Source organism: Schistocerca piceifrons, chromosome 3 (genome assembly GCF_021461385.2).
Source record: "Schistocerca piceifrons isolate TAMUIC-IGC-003096 chromosome 3, iqSchPice1.1, whole genome shotgun sequence".
In the NCBI taxonomy this organism is placed as follows: Eukaryota; Metazoa; Arthropoda; class Insecta; order Orthoptera; family Acrididae; genus Schistocerca; species Schistocerca piceifrons.
The window spans coordinates 842,185,245-842,204,355 of record NC_060140.1 but is presented as its reverse complement, the minus strand read 5'-3'; positions in this window follow the sequence as shown (position 1 = coordinate 842,204,355).

Here is a 19,111-nt window from a genome sequence, read left to right as displayed (position 1 = left end):
ATTAATGAAATTCTCCAAGAGCCGTGTAACTAAGATGTTATTTTATTTAATTTTAACTACAACCAGTTTCGGTATTCCACTATGCCACTTTCAGGACCCACATGCATCTCTCAAAATAAAAGATAATACCATACAGTGCAATATCTCCCTAGGTTTCGTGAATTCGTACCGTTTGACAAGTGCTTCACTTCGAAGACTTGATGACAACTCTATTGCTATAATTAGTCAAAATAAAATAAAACATGTTAGATACTGGGCCGTTGGAAAATCTCATTAATATTGGCAATTACTTAACCAGCTGATGTCGCAGGTCCATAATGGATCAACAGAGATATAATAAATGTCGTGTATCTTAAATTAATACAATCCACGTAAAACTATGTCTGAAATTTTGGCCTCAGAATTGACCATAGCGCATGCTGCATTGTAACTACGAATATTATTAAAACAGTTCTTTCATTCCTCTTGAATTCTTGGATAATTTGAAGTGCCTCCTTGAAATGGTGCGCTGAAAAATAAATTTGTGTTAACACTAACAAATTATAACTTTTCCCATATGACAACACAATGTTCAAGCCGTTGTATCACGTACAGTAACCTCTGATGCGACATACACTCCCGGAAATGGAAAAAAGAACACATTGACACCGGTGTGTCAGACCCACCATACTAGCTCTGGACACTGCGAGAGGGCTGTACAAGCAATGATCACACGCACGGCACAGCGGACACACCAGGAACCGCGGTGTTGGCCGTCGAATGGCGCTAGCTGCGTAGCATTTGTGCACCGCCGCCGTCAGTGTCAGCTAGTTTGCCGTGGCATACGGAGCTCCATCGCAGTCTTTAACACTGGTAGCATGCCGCGACAACGTGGACGTGAACCGTATGTGCAGTTGACGGACTTTGAGCGAGGGCATATAGTGGGCATGCGGGAGGCAGGGTGGACGTACCGCCGAATTGCTCAACACGTGGGGCGTGAAGTCTCCACAGTACATCGATGTTGTCGCCAGTGGTCGGCGGAAGGTGCACGTGCCCGTTGACCTGGGACCGGACCGCAGCGACGCACGGATGCACGTCAAGACCGTAGGATCCTACGCAGTGCCGTAGGGGACCGCACCGCCACTTCCCAGCAAATTAGGGACACTGTTGCTCCTGGGGTATCGGCGAGGACCATTCGCAACCGTCTCCATGAAGCTGGGCTACGGTCCCGCACACCGTTTGGCCATCTTCCGCTCACGCCCCAACATCGTGCAGCCCGCCTCCAGTGGTGTCGCGACAGGCGTGAATGGAGGGACGAATGGAGACGTGTCGTCTTCAGCGATGAGAGTCGCTTCTGCCTAGGTGCCAATGATGGTCGTATGCGTGTTTGGCGCCGTGCAGGTGAGCGCCACAATCAGGACTGCATACGACCGAGGCACACAGGGCCAACACCCGGCATCATGGTGTGGGGAGCGATCTCCTACACTGGCCGTACACCACTGGTGATCGTCGGGGGACACTGAATAGTGCATGGTACATCCAAACCGTCATCGAACCCATCGTTCTACCATTCCTAGACCGGCAAGGGAACTTGCTGTTCCAACAGGACAATGCACGTCCGCATGTATCCCGTGCCACCCAATGTGCTCTAGAAGGTGTAAGTCAACTACCCTGGCCAGCAAGATCTTCGGATCTGTCCCCATTGAGCATGTTTGGGACTGGATGAAGCGTCGTCTCACGCTGTCTGCACGTCCAGCACGATCGCTGGTCCAACTGAGGCGCCAGGTGGAAATGGCATGGCAAGCCGTTCCACAGGACTACATCCAGCATCTCTACAATCGTCTCCATGGGAGAATAGCAGCCTGCATTGCTGCGAAAGGTGGATATACACTGTACTAGTGCCGACATTGTGCATGTTCTGTTGCCTGTGTCTATGTGCCTGTGGTTCTGTCAGTGTGATCATGTGATGTATCTGACCCCAGGAATGTGTCAGTAAAGTTTCCCCTTCCTGGGACAATTAATTCACGGTGTTCTTATTTCAATTTCCAGGAGTGTATATTGCATTAAGAAGCGTTCCCGCAAATTCATTAGATCGCAATATGTAAACATCAAAATTATGTGCATTTACATTAAGGGTACATTTAGAGGTAGCATTCAGTAAAACAGTTGCATTAACATTATGAATGTCCATATTCCTATTACTTACTCTACTCACAAAATGTGTCTGTCTCACACTGCGTCTTTCATTCCGACCCGTTACCGTTCTCCTTCTAGGCATAGCTTAAACAAATATAGTACTCGTGCAATAAGAGAAGTCAGAAGTCTTAGTTATTCAAAATGAAGAAATTGAAAATTACGAACTTACTTCAAATTTTCTGGCAACGGCAGCAAATGGCCACAAAGTTACTTTTACAGAAAAACAAGCCAAATAACGACGCCAACGTACAACGCTATTTACAGACTTCGTTACTACGATATGTTGATTTCCGCCGCTGACAATGTCATCGATCTTGGAGTTGTCGCGTTGTAACTGTCCTGTACGCCTGTGTTGCTGCAAATGAACGTAAACATGAACGTCCCTCTAACGCGATTTCACGAAATTTTATTTCTTTCGTATGTCATTTCTGCCATAGCACCCATTGCATACGCAACGCAGAATTTAGTAGCGTTCAGTTTTCGATGTTCACGTGTTGGGGACTTTAATGAGTGACAGAGAAGGTATCATCAGATTTATGAAAATAAAGGCATCTAATTCCTTCTACCACTCTTAAAGGGTACGTAGACACATAATTTTTTAGGACTCCTTCTATAATTAATGTTAAAATCAATACTTCAATTTTCATGTTCACGTTTTAATATTATGATTTTTTCGTCACATAGGCAGCTAATAGCGTCATGTGAGGTCGGTAGAGTTACATTAATACTTAGTATGAAGTATTACACAAAAAACAGGGGCTGATTAGTGAAACGGAAAGAACTGCGACGTTTTTCAAAGTAATGTAGCAATAATTCCCATAAACATATGTAGAGTATTTTAAGTCATACTTGGTATCAAAGAGTTTAGAGACACAGCCAACGGTGACTTTTTCTGCCTGGTAGTGTATAACTTCATTCGTTCGACATACCTGAAAGCTTTTGTTCATGATAAGATTTACACAACATTAAGTGTGAATCTTACAAGAAAGAAGAGAAGAAAACGTACTTTACACCTTTTATAGATTTAGAGAGATATTTTGACGACGTCGACTGGAATACAATCTTTGAAATTCTAAAGTTAACATGAATAAAATAATGGGAGTGACTGGTCATCCACACATCGCACAAACCAGGCTCCAGTTATAATAGTTGAAATACACGAAAGGGAAATAGTGGTTGAGAAAGGATTGAGACAGAGTTGCATCCTAGCCACGATGTTACTCAATCTGTACACTGACCAAGCAGTAAAAGAAACGAAGGCGAAATTTGGAAAACGACGTGTAGAGTTCCAGGTAAAATAATAAGAATTTTCTGGTTTTCCAATGACATTGAAATTTCGTACGAGGGAACAAAGGAGTTGAATGGATAGTCAAGACACAAAGGAATTAATAAGATTAGCTGCTAGTAGGCACATTTAAATCAACGGGGAAAGTTGAAAATTTGTGCCGGATCGCGATTCGAACCCAAATATCCTGCTTACTAGATAGATGCTTTGACCACTGGCCGCTGGACACAATGGGCATTGCAAATTCACGGACTACCCTAGCACACCTCTCGCCATATCCAAATTCTCACCTTATCCACATACTACTGATTTAGTGCTCCTTGCTCATTATCGTCACTACTCACGGCATTTCGCCGATTCCCATAAGAGTTAGAGCATGGTGTGTACCCGCACTGAAATGATCATTCGCCATCATCGGTTAATTATATGCACTGAAGAGCCAAAGAAACTGGTACACCTGCCTTATATCGTGTAGGGGTACCGCGAGCATACAGAAGCGCCGCAACACGACGTGGCATGGACTCGATTGATGTCTGAAGTAGTGCTGGAGGGAACTGACATCGTGAATCGTGCAGGGCTGTCCATAAATCCGTAAGAGTACGAGGGGGTGGAGATATCTTCTGAACATCACGTTGCAAGGCATTCCACATACGCTGAATAATGTTCATGTATGGGGAGTTTGGTAGCCAGCGGAAGTGTTTAAACTCAGAAGAGTGTTCCTGGAGGTACTCTGAAGCAATTCTGGACATGTGGGGTGTCGCATTGTCCTGCTGGAATTGCCCAAGTCCGTCGGAGTGCACAATGAACATGAATAGATGCAGGTGATCGGACAGGATGCTTATGTACGTGTCACCTGTCAGAGCCGTATCTTGACGTATCATGGGACCCGTATCACTCCAACTGCACACGCCACACACGATTACAGAGCCTCCACCAGCTTGAACAGTCCCATGCAGACATACAGGGTCCATGGATTCATGAGGTTGTCTCTATACCCGTACATGTCCATCGGCTTGATGTAATTTGAAACGAGACTCGCCCGACCAGGCAATATGTTTCCAGTCATCAGCAGTCCAATGTCGGTGTCGACGGGCCCAGACCAGGAGTAAAGCTTTGTGTTGTGCAGACATCAAGGGTACAAGAGTGGGCCTCTGGCTACGAAAGCCCATATCGATGGCGTTTCGTTGAATGGCTCGTAAGCTGACACATGTTGATGGTACAGGATTGAAATCTGCAGCAATCTGCGGAAGGGTTGCACGTCTGTCACATTGAACGATTCTCTTCAGTCGCCGTTGGTCCCGTTCTTACAGGACCTTTTTCTGGCCGCAGCGATGTCGGAGATTTGATGTTTTACCGGATTCCTGATATCCACGGTACACTCGTGAAATGGTCGTAAGGGAAAATCCGCACTTCATCGCTACCTCGGAGTTGCTGTGTCCCATCGCTCGTGCGCCGACTATAACGACACGTTGAAACTCACTTAAATCTTGATAACCTGCCATTGTAGCAGCAGTAACCGATCTACCAATTGCGCTAGACACTTGTCTTATTGCTCTGCCTCGTGATGACTGGGTGTTGTGTGATGTCCTTAGGTTAGTTAGGTTTAAGTAGTTCTAAGTTCGAAGGGACTGATGACCATAGCTGTTAAGTCCCATAGTGCTCAGAGCCACTTGTTGTCTTATATAGGCGTTGCCGACCGCAGCGCCGTATTCTGCCTGTTTACATATCTCTGTATTTGAATAAGTTTCTTTGGCGCTTCAGTGTATGTGGTGTCTGTTCTTTTGAACATGTCCAACATGTCCGGCATGTCCGAAAAAACAGGCAACACATACAGAATGGATAGTATTCTGAAAAGTGGTTATAAGATTATCATCAAAAGTAAAACAAGGTAATTTAATGTAGTTGATTTAAAAAGTCAGGTGATGCTGATGGAAGTGGATTAAGAGTAGAGACATTGAAAGAAGTAGATGGGTTTTGCTATCTGGGCAGCAAAATAAGTGAGCACTGTCGAAGCAGAGAGAAGATAAAGTGCAGACTGGCAACAGCAAAAAAGCTTTTCTGAAAAAGACCACTTTGTTAACACTAATGTCAGTTTAAATGTCACGAAATCTTGCCTGAAAGTACTTGCCTACCGTTGCAACGATAATCATTTCATACAAGAACAGAATTTTGAAATGTGCTGCTGCAGAAGAATACAGAAGTTTAGATGGGTAGATTGTGTAACTAATGTGAGGGTACTGAATGGAATTGTGTAAAAATTGGGATCAGTTGATCGGTTGGGAGGGCATATCGTCAGACGTCAAGGAATCGTTAGTTTGGTAATGGAAGGGGGCGTACTGGCTAAAATTATGGAGGGAAAGCGAGGCCTGGCTACAGGAGATAGGCTGGTGTGGATGCAAGCTACACTAGTTTCGCAGAGATGAAGAGGCTTGCACAGGATAGACTAGTGTGATGAGCTACATCAGACCTGTCTTCGGACTGAACATGTGGGAATAAAAAAAATCAAAGAACTGGAAGTTATTAATCCCGTGGCAACGAGGGAGACAGTGCTTAGAAAGTGAATTCTTAGGAGAACAGCAGATTGTAGGAACTGCCACAACGAGATCCATCAGTTAAAGGTAACTTTCCACTAGAAGGTACTATAATAATTGCTGTCTTGACAGTACAGGACGTGCCTTAGTCTCAGACGCTTGGCTCGCATATCTTTCACAATAGCAAATTTTTATCCATGTTATGAACCAGCAGAAGTGAACTGATAGACCGGTGCAGTAATTACATTACGTTAGATTTAGGCCTACGTTATTTGCTGTGAAGTTACCTGCAATTCTGCTATATCTTCAAATCCCTGCGCCACAATTCCACAGACCACCTCTAGCACCTCGTATTACGTGAGCGATATAATGCGAACGCAGCTCGCCGTAGGACTAAGCAAATATTGGAGAAATCCAAAACGAAACGGTTTCTCCGTCCAGCCACGTTACGTGAATTGTCGGCAACGGTCCTGAGTGGACGTGTCAGCTGCCACGAAATATTTGCCATCCGATTACAAGAAAACTATTCGATCAAAAAACATGATTTTCTCACATCTTACAGCCTGACATCTTCGCTCGATAAATCACTAAATTTCTTTTCGTTATTCGTCATAGTTACCGTGCTACAGAAAATTAAGTAAATCATTGCACGAAATACAAGGCATGTCAAAAGGAATAATGCGATAAAAAAAAATGTTATTTGAGATATGTGCGTGAGCAACGTACTGTTGGAAAGTGCAAACTTTCGAGATTTACATGGTTCCCGCTAGGTAGCAGCAGTGTGCGCCCACTTCAGTTCTAGTAAAAATGGTGTCGGAACAACAGAAAGTGTTTTGTGTTCTACATTTTGCGCAGAGCGGGTCAGTAATAACTGTTCAGCCTGACTTTCGCACTAGGTATGGTGTACATCCTCCTACAGCACAGAGTATTAGACGATGGCGTGCACAATTCCGAGAAACAGGTTGTTGTGTAAAGGCAAATCGCCGGGCCGTCCCCGAGTGTCTGACACAGACGTCGAACGCATCCGCCATAGTTTCACAAGTGTAAGTAGGCTGTTTATGTTTTCTCTATGTAAGTAGGCTGTTTATGTTTTCTTATTGGCAACGTTACGTAGCGCTCAATATGAAAATCACTGGCTGTGCTGTGTGCAGTCTGCGGCTGCTTTGCATTGTCGTAATACTCGCCATTGTAGTGTTAGGCAGCTGGCTGTTAACAGCGCGTAGCGTTGCGCAGTTGGAGGTGAGCCGCCAGCAGTGGTGGATGTGGGGAGAGAGATGGCGGAGTTTTGAAATTTGTCATGAACTGCTATATTTATATATGATGATATCAAGGTAAATACATTGTTTGTTCTCTATTAATATCTTTCATTTGCTAACTATCCCTATCAGTAGTTAGTGCCTTCCACAGTATGAATCTTTTATTTAGCTGGCAGTAGTGGCGCTCGCTGTATTGCAGTAGCTTGAGCAGCGAAGATTTTTGTGAGGTAAGTGATTTGTGAAAGGTATAGTTTAATGTTAGTCAGGGCCATTCTTTTGTAGGGAATTTTGAAAGTCAGATTGCGTTGCGCTAACAAAATATTGTGTGTCAGTTTAAGCACAGTCATGTATAATTGTTCAAAGGGGACGTTTCATATGTCGACCCTTAGCCGAGGATACCTCACTGGAATCTTCTGATTTTTTTTCTTGTAGTTTGTGTAATTAGTGTAGATTTTGTTTATTGATAGCGCGTAATCATAGAGAGAATTTCCTTTGTAGTTGTAGTTTTTCATTGTTGTACAGTAAAACAGTTGTGGCATGCATGTAGATTTGCAGCAAGTTTTTCGCAGCTGCGCTTGCAATTAACTAAATATTATTTTCAGTGCTATGTTAATGTGTTCTCTTATTTTTGCTCTTCAAATTGTGTTTTTCTGTGTTGTCGTGTGAAATACTGTGACAATAATGGCGTGTGAAAAACGTAATACTAGGCTCCAAAGTAAACTGAGAAATGACAGTGAAGACGAAAGCAGTGTGTTAGCGCCGCAGAGTAATGAATTAACTAATGTTCAAAGTAGTAATTTGGTAATTGCGCATAGGGAAATGGAGCGGGCGGCAAACAATGGTGTAGACAGTGAAACAGGTAGTGAACAGGGAAGCGTTATCGATCGATTGGTCGGCAACAGCTCGCCTCAGGAATCGGGAATGACAGAACACAATATTGCAAATACTGCAGACTCAGGTTTTGGGTTCTCACCGTTTTCTCAAATGAGTCAAGACACATTTTCCGCTTGTCAAAATGTGAATGTTGCCGGTGCAACTTCACTGCCGAAAAGCACTGAGGAACATGTTTCAGACACCAGTGCATTGTTATTACAATTAATGCAACAAATGGGACAAAAGCTTGAAAAGTTAGACACAATGGAACAACACCAGAGACAAACACAGCAACAGTTAGACACAGTGGAACAAAATCTCAAAAAGTTAGACACAGTGGAACAAAATCTTAAAAAGTTAGACACAATGGAACAACACCAGAGACAAACACAGCAACAGTTAGACGCAATGGAACAAAATCTTCAAAAGTTAGACACCACACTTGAACAAACACGCGAAGATTTAACTACTGAGTTACATAACATTGAATCGAAATGTCAAAAAGTCTGTAATGACGTAAAAACACAAATTTGTGAGCATTTTCAACCTATTTTTTCGCGGCATGAAAGTGCATTACAGAATCACGAAGCAGCCATAAAAGAACTGCAAACCATTGTTCATGAAAATCACAACACCTTGCAAGCTAAAATTGACTCAGTTGCATCTACCGATTCGGTTACGCAACTTGCAAGAAATCAGGAAAACTTAAAGGACACAGTAGATACCCTGAAAATTGGTTCAGAAAGACACATGGAGGAAATAAGTACACTATCGGAGAAAGTAGCCGAACTTTCGGATCAGGTCACTAACTTATCTACAAAGGTAGATGATGATCTGAATGACACAAGACCCGTAGCCTTCACTGACACAGAAGAGTATGAACAAATAAGAAAATTCAAACAAAATCAAAATCAAATCAATACACAGTACAAAAGAGAAATCCGGGAAGTACAAGATCAGTTGGCACAAGTAGTACAAGAATTACGTATTTCAGAGGACACTCGCGCCCCAATACGGGAAGAGGGACATAGAAATACGGAACAGCCACAAAATAATAACATAGGGCATTTCGGAAGTTATGAAAGAAATTGGCAATGTGCACCGAATTTTGAGATTGAACAGCCGACACGACGTAACAATGACCGACATGCGACTCGCCGACATGATGATTTTGACTATAAGCTGTTCATTACTACACGTAAATTCAAAACATTTAAGAATTCTGGCAACGACATTCATCCACAAGCATGGCTCCATCAATTCTCTCATTGTTTTCCTCCCAACTGGTCATTGGAGCACAGATTAGAATTTATGTGTGGCTACTTAGAGAATGAACCAGCTGTAAGAATGCGATCGGTAATTCACGATTGCCACAGTGAAGGAGAGTTTTACCATGCCTTCCTCTCAGCATATTGGTCTCAAGCCACACAAGACCGCGTAAAACATGGTATCATAATTATGAAACATTTCGAACAATCTGAATTCTCCAGTCTTGTGAAATATTTTGAAGACATGTTGCACAAGAATCAGTACCTGTCAAACCCATACAGCCCCTCAGAACTCATCCGCATTTGCTTAATCAAATTACCTGAACATTTACGACATATTATTTTGGCAGGACGTTGCAAAGACGACATTGAAGCATTTCAGGGACTCTTACAAGAATTAGAAATTGACACTGACAATCGCGGAACGCGAAACCAGGAACACAACAATTACAGGTCACATCCGTCACAATTCCGTGACGACAGAAACAATAACCGGACACGACTGGTCTATTCTTACAACGCAAATCGTGACCAAAATAGACACCACCCGTACGACAACCGTTGGCAGAGTAATAATAGTTACAGAGAAAGATCGCATTTCCGTAGTAATGACTATCACAGAGACAATCAGAGAAACAGACAATATGGGAACCAAAACAAGTATTATCAAGGGAGGCAGAATAACTTCAGACGCAACAGTTCGGCGCAGAGTTACGATTCAGGGAGAAATTCTCCAACACATGACCGACAAACAAGAAACTATGTAAACTACCGACAAAACGACAGACGTGAATTTCATCAGAACTGGCGGGATTCTAACAGAGCTGGGCCCTCTCAGCAAGGCGAATTTGTAGAAGTTAGGTCTCCTAATCCCAATAACAGCGCGCGCCAACAAAGAGACAGACAATGACTCGCACAGCAGGCAGCTGCGTGCGGCCGCTGGCTCAGGGAAAAATAACAAAGACGCTAGCCTTGAGAAAAGATTTAGCATTCTTTACCGATGTAAACAACATGATAATTGCTTTGAAGTTGAAAGTCTGCGTACTAGGAAGAGTAAAGGATTGCACCACACTTCACATGTAAAACCGCTTACTGAGAGATAATCTGCTTTTTAACTTTGTCTTTGCCATATAACTTTTCACTTTACATTACTAGTATGCTGTGTTAGACTTAATAATCTGTTAACATGCAACAATGTTTGAAGTTAAATATCCAGTCTAGAACCTAGGGAACATTTTTAAACAGAAATTATGAATGCATTGTTATAGTGAACAGACGACACAGTGTTGTACACTCCTGGAAATTGAAATAAGAACACCGTGAATTCATTGTCCCAGGAAGGGGAAACTTTATTGACACATTCCTGGGGTCAGATACATCACATGATCACACTGACAGAACCACAGGCACATAGACACAGGCAACAGAGCGTGCACAATGTCGGCACTAGTACAGTGTATATCCACCTTTCGCAGCAATGCAGGCTGCTATTCTCCCATGGAGACGATCGTAGAGATGCTGGATGTAGTCCTGTGGAACGGCTTGCCATGCCATTTCCACCTGGCACCTCAGTTGGACCAGCGTTCGTGCTGGACGTGCAGACCGCGTGAGACGACGCTTCATCCAGTCCCAAACATGCTCAATGGGGGACAGATCCGGAGATCTTGCTGGCCAGGGTAGTTGACTTACACCTTCTAGAGCACTTTGGGTGGCACGGGATACATGCGGACGTGCATTGTCCTGTTGGAACAGCAAGTTCCCTTGCCGGTCTAGGAATGGTAGAACGATGGGTTCGATGACGGTTTGGATGTACCGTGCACTATTCAGTGTCCCCTCGACGATCACCAGTGGTGTACGGCCAGTGTAGGAGATCGCTCCCCACACCATGATGCCGGGTGTTGGCCCTGTGTGCCTCGGTCGTATGCAGTCCTGATTGTGGCGCTCACCTGCACGGCGCCAAACACGCATACGACCATCATTGGCACCAAGGCAGAAGCGACTCTCATCGCTGAAGACGACACGTCTCCATTCGTCCCTCCATTCATGCCTGTCGCGACACCACTGGAGGTGGGCTGCACGATGTTGGGGCGTGAGCGGAAGACGGCCTAACGGTGTGCGGGACCGTAGCCCAGCTTCATGGAGACGGTTGCGAATGGTCCTCGCCGATACCCCAGGAGCAACAGTGTCCCTAATTTGCTGGGAAGTGGCGGTGCGGTCCCCTACGGCACTGCGTAGGATCCTACGGTCTTGGCGTGCATCCGTGCGTCGCTGCGGTCCGGTCCCAGGTCGACGGGCACGTGCACCTTCCGCCGACCACTGGTGACAACATCGATGTACTGTGGAGACCTCACGCCCCACGTGTTGAGCAATTCGGCGGTACGTCCACCCGGCCTCCAGCATGCCCACTATACGCCCTCGCTCAAAGTCCGTCAACTGCACATACGGTTCACGTCCACGCTGTCGCGGCATGCTACCATTGTTAAAGACTGCGATGGAGCTCCGTATGCCACGGCAAACTGGCTGACACTGACGGCGGCGGTGCACAAATGCTGCGCAGCTAGCGCCATTCGACGGCCAACACCGCGGTTCCTGGTGTGTCCGCTGTGCCGTGCGTGTGATCATTGCTTGTACAGCCCTCTCGCAGTGTCCGGAGCGAGTATGGTGGGTCTGACACACCGGTGTCAATGTGTTCCTTTTTCCATTTCCAGGAGTGTATTTGTACATTCTTGCTTGTTAGTTGCACGATTATGGAACGACTATAAGGCTTACATACTTAGGACACATACTGGTACTGCTAATGAGATTTTAATGCAACATTTTGGTTTACTTGAAAATGCATTCTGGGTTTAAAGTACTTTCTGTGAGATACCAGAGGACACAGTGGTTAGTTTATGTAACAGCTACACGATGTTATCACGACGCTACTAATGAGTGACAATTTACAATGTTGCTTTTGCGGTGTATCTGTTTTATATCTGCACAGTTTTCTGAATTCTTCTGGAAAGAAAAACATGTTTTAGTAGTAACTTTTGTGGTATAGCAACAATAAGACAGCCTTTTTCGTGGCACAACAATACGTTACTGTACAGTACTTTCTTCATCACGCCAATAAGCATAATAACTACGATATCTATACGCAAAGCATTTCACTTTTGTTTATCATGAGGTAAGTACATTGACTTCTGCAAAACTTAGCTTTCGGAGGACGATAACTACGACACTTCCACAGAGATTATGTTACAAGACGCACAGTTTAGCGCTACAGTACACGTATTTGAGTGATCAATTTTATACTTAAAACATTTATTTTTAAAGATTTTTGAATTACAAAGAAAGTTTTCCGTGATATATTTCATTCCATTGGTGTAATCTGTAACACCTGAGGGTATAATTACATTAATCCTCAGGGGGGTACACGCTTACTTTGTGTACCATGTGTGTGGCAACCACAAGGAACCCTAGCTAATATGGTATTTGCTTATACAACTTTACACATCGGTACCATATTTCTCTAAAACATAAATTACACAGCGATCTGATCATTTAACTGAGAGATAAGTATGTTTTTTACTACGTCAGTGACACATGTTTACGTAATTACACCATTGGGTAACTTCATACTTACGAAATTGTATTTTGTCTGTACTGTGTGAAGTCTTCATAGTTTTTTGGAACCATTGTGATACTATGAGAGCTTTGAATGATGTATTTGGTATGAATTCATGATTTTTAAAGTGCGTTTGAGGCAGATGACACTTTTGACATGAGCAGAGAATTTTTTTAATTATTGGAGGAAGCTACGACGATTTTGAGATTTGACTGAGGTGTTATGATGTTATTTTTACGACGACGATGTGTATTATGCTGCTGAGGTATGTTTATGATTAATAGGCTGAGGCTATATGAGTTATTTGATTATGATACTTATCTGTTATGATGCAATATTGAAGAAGTGTCGACAAATAAGGTAAGGAGTAATGAATAGTGGTTAGGGACGCTGACTTGTGAAAAAGGATGTTGGAAACCGAGAATCGTACTTTAAGAGTTATGAAATGTGTGTGTAAATGCGTGAATGTATCACAATGCCGGCGAAAATTTTTTTGGACACTGTTATATTCATAGGATTTTGTTTCTACACATTTGCAACGTAAATTCTCGACCTGTGAAATTTTGTATATATGACTGTCACTGTAGCGGAAACTGCTGTCGTAAATATTTCCGTAAGAAAGTTAAGTGACCACCTGCACGTAATGCGTCGCGGGCACCCACCTGGGCGACAACCGCCCGAAAAAAAAGCCATTAGCCTTTCAGCGGCACAGGTGGAAAAAAAAGGGAGGCCATTATCCTGGCTATTGACGTTCCTTTGTAGAAAGCATCGCAAATATTACACGCTCATTACCTGAAAACATATGATTACTCGTACTTTGTGCTAATTACTGAAATGCTTATGAATTGATGGGAAATATTCGTACATCTGCACACCTGATTATGACAAGTGTCTTTCTGTGAGAGTTGAGAGCTACTGACTTACGAAATGCCACATGACTATTGAATGATATTTTTATGCTTTGGTTTGTGTAATTGCTTATTTCATTTGACATCTGTTTTCCAGCTGTGTTGCAGCATTGCTTTTATAAAATGAAATGCCTTTGCTAATGTGAACACTTTCTGTCAACAGATCTATTAAATTATTTTATGATCCACATTCTTTAAAAAAGGAGCACTTGGAAAGGAAAGAACAATAAGAAGGAACTAGTAACAGTAACACATAATTTTCTTTTCAAGTACATGGTAATATTTTTTTTACAATAAGTTGTTGTGGTGCACCACTTTAATTACTTAGACATTAAGATGTGATTATACATTTCCCTTATCTGCATTGTTATCTTTAGTGTACTATTTTTTCTGCTTGAGCTATGTCATGTTTAGATATAAGCTGCTGTTTGCCAGGCATAGTGCCACTGAAATTTAGTTTGTGTTACTCTGCTAAGCCAGATTTATTTTTTTGTGTGCTGCGCATTGCCTCGTATTAGTTGTAATGTTGAATTGCTTGGTAATTTAGATTTACTGTAGCTTGCTTTGCGATTTTCCATTTTTTTCATTGCTGTTTATATTAATTGTTTTATGTGCTGCTGCATTGCCTCATCCCTTAGTTTAGCATCTGAGCTCAGTAGATTTAAGTTAGCTTAAGAGGGGGTAGACTATATAAGAAACTAACTATTATAAATTTATAAGAAATAGGATACTGTACAGTGGAGAAAAACTATTATTGACAGAGGATGTGAACAAAATACAGAAAGCAGGTATAGATAGGACTTTTTGGGAATAATGTTGAACAAAGGGAGATCTCCATGCAAAATACTGCAGTAAAACAAACCCTGTCCTTTCCCTTTTGTGTTATCCCACTATATGTTTGTGTACCCTTGTGTATTTGTTTTCTTCCTGTCTCTGTGTACTGTTTCATAGAACTTTTTTCTCTTCTAATACTAAGTTGCATTCACTATGATGAGGGATACTGTTATCCTCGAATATAATTTGCATTAATAATGTTATTTACTTTGTAAAGATGTTTACACATTATTTATTCTGTTTTGTTTTAATGCTCATGTGTGAAGTTGATGTTTCAATAATTATTCTGATCTTTTATGTGTTTACTTATGTCATAATTCCTGTAACACTGATGTATATGTTTATTTCTATTCTTTTGTAAAGCCCCTATTACTACAAATGTTATCTGTACTATTATGTTCTTAAATGATGTATTTTGTACCTTTGTAATTGTATTTTCATATTGTAAATTTATAATTGTATAGACACCAGTTCTTCAAATTAAGTTACATTTCACTGCACACGTTTCTGTTGGTCATAGTATATGGACAATATGTGAGAAGAAGGGACTGTTAGTGTTTGCACGTGTGTTGATAATTCAGCAAGGGACTGGATAACAGCATTGCTGGTTCTAAGGACAATTCCAAAAACTTTGTGAATGCACAAGTGGTGGTTATGGACTTGCTATATTATTCGCAAGACTCTTCGATGGTGATTGTGCACCTGCACATTTGCAACAGATGGCTGCTGGCCGTCTCTACCAAGACTACAGTGGGTCTGCATCTTTGATGGCCCACCAATTGCTACAAGGACTGCAGTGGGTCTGCACCTCTGGTGGCCCACCAGTACCGTAATTTCTACCAGGACTACAGTGGGTCTGCTCTGTGATGACCTAACTACCAATATTCTTCAAAACTTCGAATGACTCTGCTGTGGGTTTGCTTCATTGTGGCCCATTACCTGTCAGCATGTCAAGAGTCAGCACTGTCTTTCCGTTGGAAGGACAACACTACTTCTTCAAGACGGCATGGAAATCCACTACTTCCGTGTGCATTGTCTTTTACTGCTCAGACTTTGAGAAAAGAAACGGCAGTTTCACTGTGATGAATGATCAGGACTGTCTTTATAGACTGTGAGAAAATCTGAGCTTTTGACCAACATAATATCAATAAGTGTGTGCATTTGATTTCTTTGTTATTGTAATTATGAAAAAAATTTTTCAAATCTGTATTGGCCACTGCCCAAAAAAAAATTTGTAAAATTTTTTGTGGGGAGCATGGGGGCTATGTAAGTAGGCTGTTTATGTTTTCTCTATGTAAGTAGGCTGTTTATGTTTTCTCTATGTAAGTAGGCTGTTTATGTTTTCTTATTGGCAACGTTACGTAGCGCTCAATATGAAAATCACTGGCTGTGCTGTGTGCAGTCTGCGGCTGCTTTGCATTGTTGTAATACTCGCCATTGTAGTGTTAGGCAGCTGGCTGTTAACAGCGCGTAGCGTTGCGCAGTTTGAGGTGAGCCGCCAGCAGTGGTGGATGTGGGGAGAGAGATGGCGGAGTTTTGAAATTTGTCATGAACTGCTATATTTATATATGATGATATCAAGGTAAATACATTGTTTGTTCTCTATTAATATCTTTCATTTGCTAACTATCCCTATCAGTAGTTAGTGCCTTCCACAGTTTGAATCTTTTATTTAGCTGGCAGTAGTGGCGCTCGCTGTATTGCAGTAGCTTGAGCAGCGAAGATTTTTGTGAGGTAAGTGATTTGTGAAAGGTATAGTTTAATGTTAGTGAGGGCCATTCTTTTGTAGGGAATTTTGAAAGTCAGATTGCGTTGCGCTAACAAAATATTGTGTGTCAGTTTAAGCACAGTCATGTATAATTGTTCAAAGGGGACGTTTCACAAGGAGTCCGCAGAAATCCGTTCGCCGTGTGGTTCGACAGCTAAACATGCCCCCGATGTCCGTCTGGCGTGTGTGGCGCCGACGTTTACGTACGAAACCATACGAAATTCAGCTACTGCAAGCTCTTCCTGAAGGTGACAAACAACGACGTTTGGCGTTCTGTAATGTCGTTCTTGGCAAGATGGAGAATGACAGTTTTCTTCCACGGTTAGTGTTTAGTGACAAGGCAAAATTCCATTTAAATGGAAAGGTGAACCGTCATGATTTGAGAATATGGGGTACGGAAGAACCACATGAAGTTCTACAGCATGAGAGGGACTCTCCAAAATTTAATGTTTTTTGTGCAATTTCACGGGAAAAGCTGTATGGTCCATTTTTCTTTGACGAAACTACTGTTATAGGAAGCACATATCTTGATATGCTGCAGAACTTTTTTTCCCACAGTTGGAGACTGATTCGAATGACTTCATTTACCAACAGGATGGAGCACCACCACACTGGTATCTGAAAGAGGGGGAATTTTTAAATGAAAGAATTGCTGAACGATGGATTGGTTGCACTGGACCAAATGATCAGCCTTATATTACTGGCCTCCAAGGACACCGGACCTGAGTATATGCGATTATCTCTTTGGGGGGGGGGGGGGGATACCAACAACACCGAATGAACTGAGACATCGCATAACAGCAGCTGTGGAAGCTGTAAGTCAAAACATGCTTGCTGCAGTGTGAGAACAATTTGAATACCGCATTGGCATATGCCGTACATCTCAAGGGGGCGCATATTGAACACTTATGAAAATGTGTGAAAATACCTTTTTGAGATTCCTGTTCATCAAAATACAAAATTCATTGAATATGTTTTTTAGTTTCAGAAATATAGACGTGCCAAACCGGATCATTGTATTAAGAGTCTATTGAGGTGCACTACTGGTTATTAAAATTGCTACACCAAGAAGAAATGCAGATGATAAACGGGTATTCATTGGACAAATATATTATTCTAGAACTGACATGTGATTACACTTTCACTCTGTTTGGGTTCATAGATCCTGAGAAATCAGTACCCAGAACAACAACAGCTGACCGTAAGAACGGCCTTGATACGCCTGGGCATTGAGTCAAACAGAGCTTGGATGGCGTGTACAGGTACAGCTGCCCACGCAGCTTCAACACGATACCACAGTTCATCAAGAGTAGTGACTGGCGTATTGTGACGAGCCAGTTACTCGGCCACCATTGATCAGACGTCTTCAATTGGTGAGAGATCTGGAGAAGGTACTGGCCAGGGCAGCAGTCGATCATTTTCTGTATCCAGAAAGGCCCGTACATGACCTGCAACATGCGGTCGTGCATTATCCTGCTAAAACGTAGGGTTTCGCAGGGATCGAATGAATGGTAGAGCCACGGGTCGTAACACGTCTGAAATGTAACGTCCACTGTTCAAAGTGACGTCAATGCGAACAAGATGTGATAGAGATGTGTAGCCAATGGCACCCCGTACCATCTCGCCGGGTGATACGCCAGTATGGCGATGGCGAAAACAAGCTTCCAATGTGCGTTCTTGCAAACGTCTCCATCTGTTGACTCAGGGATCGAGACGTGGCTGCACGATCCGTTACAGCCATGCGGATAAGATGCCTGTCATCTCAACTGCACGTGATACGAGGCCGTTGGGATCCAGCACGGCGTTCCGTATTACCCCCCTGAACCCACCGATTCCATATTCTACTAACAGTCACTGGATCTCGACCAGCACGAGCAGCAATGTCGCAATACGATAAACCGCAATCGCGGTAGGCTACAATATGACCTTTATCAAAGTCGGAAACGTTATGGTATGCATTTCTCCTCCTTGCACGAGGCATCACAATAACGTTTCATCAGGCAACTGCTGTTTGTGTATGAGAAATCGGTTGTAAACTTTCCTCGTGTCAGCACGTTGCAGGTGTCGCCACTGGCGCCAACCTTTTGTGAATGCTCTGAAAAGCTAATCATTTACATATCACAGCATCTTCTTCCTGTCGGTTAAATTTCGCGTCTGTAGCACGTCAGCTTCGTGGTGTATCAATTTTAATGGCCAGTAGTGTAAAAACGCACAGAGTAGACTTTATGTGTAGTTAAATTTAGGTGTGTATAAAATGTATGTAACATATCGAAACTGTAATTAGAGTGGAGAGCAGGGCGATATCTATCTATGTTCTCGAGATATTGGCTTTTATGTCTGTCGAAGGATCACGCGCAGTGCATCCACTTCTGTCAAAGAATGGCTCTGAGCACTATGGGACTTAACATCTGAGGTCATCAGTCCCCTAGAACTTAGAACTTCTTAAACCTAACTAACCTAAGGAAGACACACACATCCATGCCCGAGGCAGCATTCGAACCTGCGACCGAAGCGCCTAGAACCGCTCGGTCACAGCGGCCGGCCCACTTCTGTCCATTTGCAATGTGGATAATGTGGGTGTAGCACCGTACTTTTCCATAAATGCT